Consider the following 10,000-nt stretch of genomic DNA (forward strand, 5'->3'; position numbering starts at 1 on the left):
CGTACGCGAGCCTCTCTCTGTGGTGGCCCCTCCCGTCGCGGAGCGCAGGCTCAGCGCCCAAGGCTCACGGGCCTAGCCGCTCCGCGGCATGTGCGATCTTCCCGGACCGGGACAATGAACCCGTGTCCCCTGCATCGGCAGGCGGACTCTCAAGCACCGCGCCACCAGGGAAGCCCTAAACGTGACCCTATTTTTATTCTTCCCACCGGTGAATGTTCCCTCGTGGCGGCGGCAGCGAGGGGAGAACAACAGGAACGGCAAAAGGAAATTCTTAACTCTAAATTCTCGTCGTACTCGTGACGGCTGAGGCCGCACTGCTGCTGTCAACCTTCCGTGGCATCGCAGGGACGTTGGAGAAAAATGCCTCCGGGTCCGCGGTCCGCGGTCCGCGGTCCGCGGTCCTCGGTCCGCCGTCCCCGGTCCCCGGTCCCCGGTCCTCGTGTCGTCGTGTCCCGGTGTCCCCAGTGCCCCGTCCGCGGCCGTCGCTGAGCGGTGAGATGTGCACCAGGTGGATCGGGTTCGTCATCGTGTCCCCGCCGCCCCGCCGCTCCCGATCCCGATGCGGCCCGCTCACTCGACTGCCCGTTGTCGGGCGCCACCTGCCGGTCGGTCGCTTTTTATACGGTCCAAAGAGGTCGACCAGATGACTGGGCCGGCCTGGGTGGGCGGAACCGATTTCTGAGTGACGGGGGTGTTCGGGTGGGAGGAACGGGGGCGGGGGACTCTAGATCGTGGGCCGGAGGCCAGGGAGAGGGGCGGGGAATGGTAGCCACTGTACTCTCCTTTTTTTTTTTTTTTTTTTTTAATTAACGCTTTTAAAATTGATCGATTCACTCACTGATTCATTCATTCATTCATTCATTCATTCATTCATTCATTCATTCAATTCCGTGCAGTGGAAGGATGGAGACCTAACCACTAGACCGCCAGGGAAGCCCTTAGCCACGCTAGCCCTCATCCATGGTTTTCAGGATCATTGAGAATCATTCATCTGACGGGATGGACTGGAAAGATCTTGTCCATGCATGCAGGAGAGATCCATTGGAGGTTCCAGAACTTGGGTCTCTTGGCAAGGGCGTATCATCTTTGACATGGAAAGGACTATGCCAACGGTGGTCTCAATGAATGGAGTGTGCAAAGAGGTAGAAAGAGAGGTTCCCGACTTGGGGGGGGCGGAGGGGGGAAAGCCCCAACCACGTCGCCTCGTCCTCCATCCACCCCGATCAGGGTCACGGGCAGAACACAAGGGACGGCTTCCCTCACTGGGGGCCCCGAACTTAGAATCTAACTCTCATCTCTGCAAAAAGACAAGAAGTGCTGGGTGGGGCTGGCAGACTCCCTTCTTCTCATCGGACTGATCTTGATCTCCATAGCTCAGAAAACACGTGCGAACACTCAGAAGATACCCAAGCACAGTGTCCTTTACCTGGCTCCCTGTCGCTCACTCCCTGCCTCTGTCTCTGTCTCTGCCGCTGGCTCTCTGTCTCTTTCTTTCTCCCGGTGTGTGTGTGTGTGTGTGTCTCTCTCTCTCTCTCTCTCTCTCTCTCTCTCTCTCTCTCTCTCTCTCTCTCTCTGTCTCTGTCTCTCTCTCTGTCTCTCTCCCTCCCTCCCTCCCTCCCTCCCTCCCTCCCTCCCTCCCTCCCTCCCCCCTCCCTCCCTCCCTCCCTCCCTCCCTCCCTCCCTCCCTCCCTCCCTCTCTCTCTCTGGCTCTCCCCCACCCCTGCTCTTCCCCACTTTATCTCTTTCTTCCCGCCTCCTCTCTTTCTGTCTCCCTCTCTGTCTCTCTGCCTCTCCGTCTCTGTCTCTCTCTGTCTCTGTCTCTCTGTCTCTCTCTCCACCCCAGCCCCCCGTCTCTCCCTCCCTGTCTCTCCCTCCCTCCCTCCCTCCCTCCCTCCCTCCCTCCCTCCCTCCCTCCCCCCCTCCCTCTTCTCTCTCTCCCCCTCCCGGCCTCTCCCCCACTTTCTCCCTTCCTCCTTTTCTGTCTCCCTCTCCCTCACCCATCCCCACTCCCCCCCATCCCCCGTCATGTGGCATCCTCATTTTCCATGAGAACTCATGGAGACGGAAGGGATGTTGGACAGATGGTCGCATGCTACCGGATCCCCCTTCCACGGGGATAGCTGCATTGCCTTTGGCAGGCCATGGAGGCAGGATGGGCATAGGTCCACTGCCTCACACCAAGGCCCTTTGGGAGCATTTCAGTGAATCGGGACAGAACATTTTTCTCCGTGCGCGGAGGGAACCGGAATCGGGCACCCCGAAATGGACCGCTTTGGCACACAGATGCGTGCGAATTTAAGGCGCTTCAGAAACGACGGGTGGGCGACGAGGACGCTCTGCCGCTCTGCCTCTCCCTCTTCTTCCTGACCTGAAAGGAGGACCAAAATCTGCCTTGAGAAGAAGCTCAAGCTCAAGCTCAAGCTCAGAGCCCGCCGTTTCGAGTGACTCCTGGCTTGGGCTTCTCCTGCGCGGGGGTCACAGTGCACGCGTTCCTCAGCCGTGGGTTGCTCTCTTCTCGAGCTGTCTTTTGGGGACAGGGGCCTCTCAGGCAAGAACTCAGAAGGATCGTTGAGGAAACATCGTTTTTCCTCTCCCACGACTGATGAATGCAGACAGACACACAGGAATCTCGCCCCTGCTTCCACCCCCGCCCCCCACCCCCCACCCCAAGTGAGAGGAGTCGCCGGACATCCTTGGGGTCACACACAGCCAGCCTCCGTGGCTCTTCTATGTTGCCAGGCTCCCTGGCCTTCACTGCCCCCGCACGCCCCCAGTGAAGTTGCATCATCGTTCATAGTGTCGATGCTGTGAGAAGATAAGCTTTTCAAAATAAAAATTCTCCCTGCCTTTCCTTCCCAGGAACACCATGAACACCTACTGTCATGTGCAGTGCTTATTGACCCACCTGGAGCAGAGGACCCTCTCCGACAGACACCCTCCCCTCCCCTCCCCTCCCCACCCCACCCCACCCCACCCCACCCCACCCCACCCCACCCCACCCCCAGGAACTCACTTGCTCCGAGTCATCGAGGAGAGGGTGTTTGGTTCTGTGTCTTAAATTGGTGGGCCGATGACACATCATCTCCTAGTAAGCCATCAGGTTCACCAGTTCGGGTTCGGTGGCATGAAGTACATTTACGCCCTCCTTGAGTTTGACTTTGAAAGTCTTGGGGCCCTGAGTAGGCCGCCCCCAAATGTGCCTCCGTGGCATAGAGATGTTTTGGAATTAGACTGACAACACCACGAGAGGGACACTGACTCTCTTTTACTTCTCCCCTCTGAAATCAGGAAGAAAATCTCTCACGTGAAAGGGGAGGGGGGCGGTGTAGAGGTGTAGAGATCATGACGAACTGAACCGCCCTCACGTCTCGTGAAATGTTCACGAATCGTCTAAGTAGGACTGCTCATAACAAATAGAGGGCACAGACGTTAACGAGATAAGAATGTTTAAGGGGAACTTCCCCCCCCCCCCCCCATGATTGTTTTCCATAGGCCGACTTCAAGACTTTCCAACATCTCTGGTCATCTCTAGGCTTAGAGGTTGGCTAAGTGCCATGACAGGGTGAAATCTCAGCGAGCGTCTACATCATCTCCACATAAGATAAAATACTGAAATGTTCGTGGCTCCACGAGTCTAAGGGTCTCCCTGCTTTGGACCTTTTACGGAGGAGAGACTGAGCAAGTTTGGTTCCGTGCCTAGATAGATCTTGTGCTTTAGGGAGAGAGTGTACTCGGTAGGAGCCTAGACTTCTACAAAGTATTCCATGTTCACACTGTTCACTGTGGTTGGCTTCCTTACTTGCACTGACTGACTGAAGAAAAAAAAACAAAAAACAAAAAACACAGACAGTGTCCAAGGACGAGGCATTCTAAAGAAGGAACGGAACGTGCGTGGTCCAAGCTACCTGATGTCGCCATCCTCATGGTAGGAAGAGGACTTTTTTGGGGGAGTGGGGAGGCAAAGTAGAAGATATGCAGATAATGTGTGGGGGAAGGAGAAAAGAGATTTTAGTCCTAAAGGTGGTCTTTTCTCAATGGAAAAGAAAGAAAACAAGGGACAGGCTAAAAATGGGCACAGACAATTGGAAGACGTGTGTGAAGAAAACGGTCTTTAGAAAGGAATCGGATCCGTGGTCAGGACTGACTGGATAAGATGAGGATGGATTCAAAGACAGAAATGAGTTTTCGTATCAACGTGAAACAAGTGCAAAAATAGAATTTAGTTGTCTCTCTGTGTTAAAAGGACAAGGTTTGGGTTTAGGGTTTGGGTTTTTCTTTCATCAGTCTGCTCTGTCCATCATGAGAGATTAGATTAGATTAGGAAAGGTTTCTTCCTTTATCTTTAAGGAGGGAGGGAGGGAGGGAGGGAGGGAGGGAGGGAGGGAGGGAGGGAAGGAAGGAAGGAAGGAAGGAAGGAAGGAAGGAAGGAAGGAAGGAAGGAAGGAAGGAAGGAAGGAAAGAAGGGAGGGAGGAAGGAAGGAAGGAAAGAAGGGAGGGAGGGAGGGAGGGAGGGAGGGAGGGAGGGAGGAAGGAAGGAAAAGGAAGCAAGAAAGAAAAGCTTATGCCTTGTCAGAAGTCATCACTTATTTTCTAGGTTGCCGTTATCAGGTCTCGGAGGACTCACATCAGCTTAGTCCTCTCGAGATTCAAAGAACCAGGTGTGGCTCAGAACTGACGAAGAAGCTTCTCTCTCTGCCTAGCAAGTCTCTCCTTGGGATGTTGGTGACATGGCTAGCGAAGCACTGTTTCACAGTGACCTATATCCGATTAAGTGCTTTACAACCTTTTGGATATTTTGGACACACTTGCCCCTAAATTGAAGGACAGGTGAAGTCCTTTGGACTTAGAACGCACTTTGAGTTAGGATGCAGGAGGAGAGGGCCCTCGAAATAGCCCCAAAATGTGTTCTCTCTCCTGAGAAATGAGAGAGGTGAAACTGAGTACGTTTCTTGGAGAGGTTCGATGACACGGGAAGCGTTGTCAAAGAGGAAGGAACAACGTGAAGTCTTCTTTGGCTTGTGTCTGTACACCGATGTGTTCTAACTGTTCCAGAAATGATGGGATGTTTCTTCCTGGAAGTCTTCTCTGCCCTGGCATAAAGGGTTGTCTGTCGTCGTCAAAATGGAGGCTCACACGAAAGGGACCGAACCCAGTATCAGGGAGATGTTCTAACCGACTTTCATGCCAAGACAGCAGCAACAGCCTGTTGAAAGGTGGTGGGGGAGGCGGGGCACACGTGGATCAAGTCCATTCTGTCCTGTCAACAGCCGGACGGGGCTATGGCAGACGGGAGACGGCGGCCCGGCGGCCGGTTGGTTACTCCCTGACCAACCTCCCCCCCCCCCCCACCTTGCATTCCTTCACCCACCCATGGTGCCTTGAAGATGACTCCAATTGTACATAGACATTGGCGGGAAGATTTCTACAGTCTACCGGCAACGTCTGACCTGTCATGCTTGTAACCCTGGGGGGGAAAATTATTTTTCCCTCTGGAAAGAAAACCTCCCCTCTCTGGACCCTCTGAACCCCAGCCACTGGACTTCATTCCACTGCCACTTAGTAGGGGTCATCCAAACATTCTTGTGGCCGTAGGTATGTCTTCCGTGTGGGTTGAAGTCTTCCCTCACTCACTGCAAGACTGATGCCCTCACCGTGGCACAGAGACTGTTAAAAAAACAAAATGTGTTTGCCACTTGGGGTCTACCTTCCACAGCCTCCCCTGTGATCAGATCACGGCACCCGCTTCGCCGGGCAAATCCTACAGTCCTTCACAGAAGCTCTTGCAAACTTTTTGGAACCGTCACTCGTCCAGTCACGCTCGATCATCAGGCAAGGTCGGCAGAACCGATGGAAAGACTGGACTCCAAGAAGAACAACGATGACTTACACGGGGTTGAATGAACTGATGAATAGGATGATAATGTGTATGACTGCTTGTGTAAAGTAGGACGGATTGGGGAAGCGGGGGGATAACTCAGGGGGTTGGGATGAACATATACACATTACTGTACATAAAATCGGTAATCAGCAAGCAAGCGCCTCCTACTGTATAGCACGGGAAACTCTACTCAATACTTTGTAATAAGCCTATGAGAGAAAAGAATCTGAAAAACGAAACCTGTATAAAATACCCGTATATATATATATATATATATATATATATATATATATATATATATATGTGTGTGTGTGTGTGTGTGTGTGTGTGTGTATATATGTATGTATATATATATACGTATATATATACACATACGTATATGTATACACACACACACACGTATGTGTATGTATATATATATGTATGTGTATATGTATATATATGTATATATATGTGTATATATATGTATATATATATGGAGGGGGGGAGAGGGAGGGGGAGGGAGACAGAGAGACAGAGAGACAGAGACAGAGAGACAGAGAGACAGAGGGATTAGGACTGATTCTTAAATCTTCTGTTTTCCAGATACAAGGAAAAACAAAAACAAACAAACAAAACCCAATTTTCTTTTTAAAGATGGACATCCATTTGGTAACTTAGACCTCTGTCAGCAGGATGGAACCACTGGCCTTTTTCTCCCTACCTTCCTTTATTCAGAAACTCTCAGTGAGTCTTCTTATTTCCTTGGCAACAGAGTTATTTGCATACGTTACTTGGAGGCCAAAATTATGTTTCCATAAAACGGGGATACTCACTTGTGGATATGAAGTTCTGGAGCTACTCGTTTCCCTTAGGGTGTTGTTCTTAACCTGAAAACTGGGCTGCCTCCCGAAGTTTTTTGAGTTCTCTCCAATATCTGGCTACGACTCTCTCCATGAACGTTTGCCATTTTCTCCCACCCTTTTGACTTGGCCTCACTGAGAACTAAAATGGCCCTTTGCCTGAAGCCCTGCAAACGGAAGCTAGAGAACTTGACGAAACGGCCACAACGGCTCCTATGGAAACAATCCTCGTGCCTGTTTCTTTGAGAGCCACTCCGAGATTTGAACCAAACACCCGACGACATCATCAGAGGTGTTTCAGACTTCTAAAGTTGCTTCGACCCTGACATCTAGAAATCTCCTTCACACACACACACACACACACACACACACACACACACACACACTCACACCTACCCACACGAGTCACCAGCTCAGCTTTAATATGTTCCAAGGAACTTTCAGAGGAGGGAACTGTTGGGCTCCAGAGTAGGCCGCCCCAAAATGTGCCTCCATGCTCTATTGATTATGTTGAATTCAAGTGACTTAAGAACCGGCCAGCACAAGAGGGACAAACTGGCCCTCCTTTCTGTCCTCCTGCGGAGGAAGATCTCAAGTGAAGACATCTGCTTCCATGCATGTCCATGATTCTCAAATGGCGTAGTGGGGTTTCCTGGGTTAGGAAAAGGAGGGGACACCTTTTGCTTGGAAAAAAGGCCTGTTTCTCACACAACCTCCTCCCGTCCCTTACCTCTCTCCCTCCTTCCCTCCCTGCAGTTTGGAGGGGGCAGCCTAAGGGTGGGGAAATTGGGGAAAGAAAAAAGACAAAGCCATTCATTAAAGAGAAGCTCGAGGCAAAGTCAAAGGCTCCGACTTGACCGGAGAGCTTTCTGCATTTGAATGGAGCGATTGAACGAGGCCCTGCCGAATGAATCGTCCGGACCTCCCCTCCCCCGCTCCTGGCAAAGGTCAGTCCAGGGGACTTAGGAAGGAGCTCTGGAGAAGGAACGGGGGTGGGGGTGGGGGTGGGGGTGGGGGCGGGACCAACAGACAATAGCTGCTGACTGCCTGCCTGCCGGGCTGAGGCCTGAGGCCTGAGGGCCACCACGCTGGCTCCTGCAACACAATCCCTTCCCGGAAACCGCTGTGATGACTATTTTGGCAGTGAAGGATCCAATCTGAACCCTCTTGGCCTATTTCTGCAAAAGGCCCGAGTCTCAGCTGCGACAGATTCTCTGGATTTCTTGGCACATGGACTGACCCGCACCCTCCCGTCCTGTCAGATCCTCCTTTGTACACACGCCTCCACTCACTGGAAGTGTTCTTTGGCCTCGTCCAGAAAACGAACACACAAAAAGAAGCACACAAACAGGCTGAAATGATATGTTGGTATTTATTGGAAAGAAACATCCTCCTCTCACACATCTGAGGGCAGGAAGCGAAGGCAGGTTCTCGGCCGGCCGGAGGGGGACGGGGTGAACCGAGGTCGGTCAGCGCCCCCCTGCCCCCGCTTCTCTCCCAGGTCACGTGGGCCCCCCCCCCCCCCCTCTCTCTGCGCCCCCCCCCCCCCCCCCCCCCGGCCCTGGTTCTGATATTTCACTCGGGAAACTTCTCTAGGCCGGCCGAGATGGATGCCAGCTTGCTGTCCTGCCGTTTCATGTCCATCTCTATCGGCCATGCCCAAAAGGCACGGGAAATCATGGACAGGAGATAGCGCACCCAGAATTGTGGTGTGTGCGCGCGCGCGCGCGCGCGCGCGCGTGTGTGTGTGTGTGTGTGTGTGTGTGTGTGTGTGTTTTGGTGGGGTTTCTGTTTGCGTGTGTGTTTCCTTTTGGTTTGGCTTTGTTTTTTTTTCTCTTCGATAAACTCGCCCCATTTGGGAGTCGGGTGGAACACGGTGGGTGTCTCCTGGCCTGCCGCCCTAACGAACCCCAAAGAAACTCATTTTGGGGTCTCAGCCAGCCAGGTCCCCTCTCTTGGAATTCTGGTTTCACAAATCCGTCTCGTGCCCATGGCATTCTCAGGCCCGGCCATCGACCCTAAGGACGGGGGAGGGAAGGTTTTGTCCCGGGGACACCTCCCTTCCTTGCCCGCCTCCTCGGGGTTCCGGACGCTTCGGTATGCTGACGTGCCGTGCCCTCAGCTCCACCCCGACCCCCACCCCAGCCCCCGCCCCCCCCCCCCCCGCTTTTGGGAACTCTGGGTACAGGGGTGGTGTTTTTCACAGCCAAACACACTCTCACCGTAAGACGCGGCCCTCGGGGGACTCCTTGCTATGAATGGACCCGAGGTGACGCGGGGAGTCGAAAGGCTGAGGTCCACGCAGAAACCTGCACGCGGACCTTGACGGTGGCGGTTTTATTCCTCACTGCCAAGAACTCTCTCGGAGGTGACCGAGGCATGTCTTTCAGGAGGTGAATGGACACATACATAGCCTGGGGACGAGCCATAGGTAACCTTCTTTCTCGGAAGAGAAAAACCATGGACGGGATGAACAGGTCAGCGGGGTGGTGGTGGGTGGATGGTGGATGAATAGGCGGAGGGCAGAGGACGTTTAAGGCAGGGAAACTCTCCAAAGGTAGGACCCTGATGGTACGAGAAGAAACGTTTTGCATAGGGCACTACCTGAGACTGGGTGAATCCAAGGGACCTACCTCTACGGGCCACCACGCCCTCCTCCCCACCATGAAAGCGCCCCAAACAAGCCTGCTCTTTTTACCCCAGTTGAAGACCCTTTCTAAAGCCAGAAGGCAAAAAATGACCATGAGAAATCTGACCAGCCGTCGCTTGGGACAACAGTGAGGCCAATGAATCCAGTGAAAAGTTGACAGAGGGGCCTGGGTCCCTTGGCTCGACGCCTTCACTGAGAAGCCGAAGCCTTTTACACAGGGATGAGCTTTTACACACCTAGGTTTCTTCGGCCAGTGCAACGTTCATGAAACACGCTAAAGGAAAATGATCGATCGATGTGTTTGCCGTCTGTCTGAGCGCACGCGATACGAAATAGAGACCGGGGGAGGGGGTGTGTGCTGATGTTCGGGGTCTAATGGGAGAAACCTTAGAGGGTTTTTGCCCTTAGGGTGCCTTGGTCTGGGGTTGACTTGTGTGCGCTGAGAACGAGGGCCGTTATTGAAGGCCCTGTGCAGATTTTGGACACCATGATCCATGGAACCCTGAAGTTTTGGAACCTAGAAATCTTCTGGTCTGCATTTGAGTTGGAAATCTTCTCCTTGACAGAGAGCAGCACACAGGAAGAGGAGGAGGAGGAGGAGGAGGAGGAGGAGGAGTGGGAGGCGGAGTG

Source organism: Delphinapterus leucas, unplaced genomic scaffold (assembly GCF_059928025.1).
Source record: "Delphinapterus leucas isolate spDelLeu-1000000601 "Yukka" unplaced genomic scaffold, BTC_Dleu_Yukka2 spDelLeu_asBTCV2_sq67, whole genome shotgun sequence".
Taxonomy (NCBI): Eukaryota; Metazoa; Chordata; class Mammalia; order Artiodactyla; family Monodontidae; genus Delphinapterus; species Delphinapterus leucas.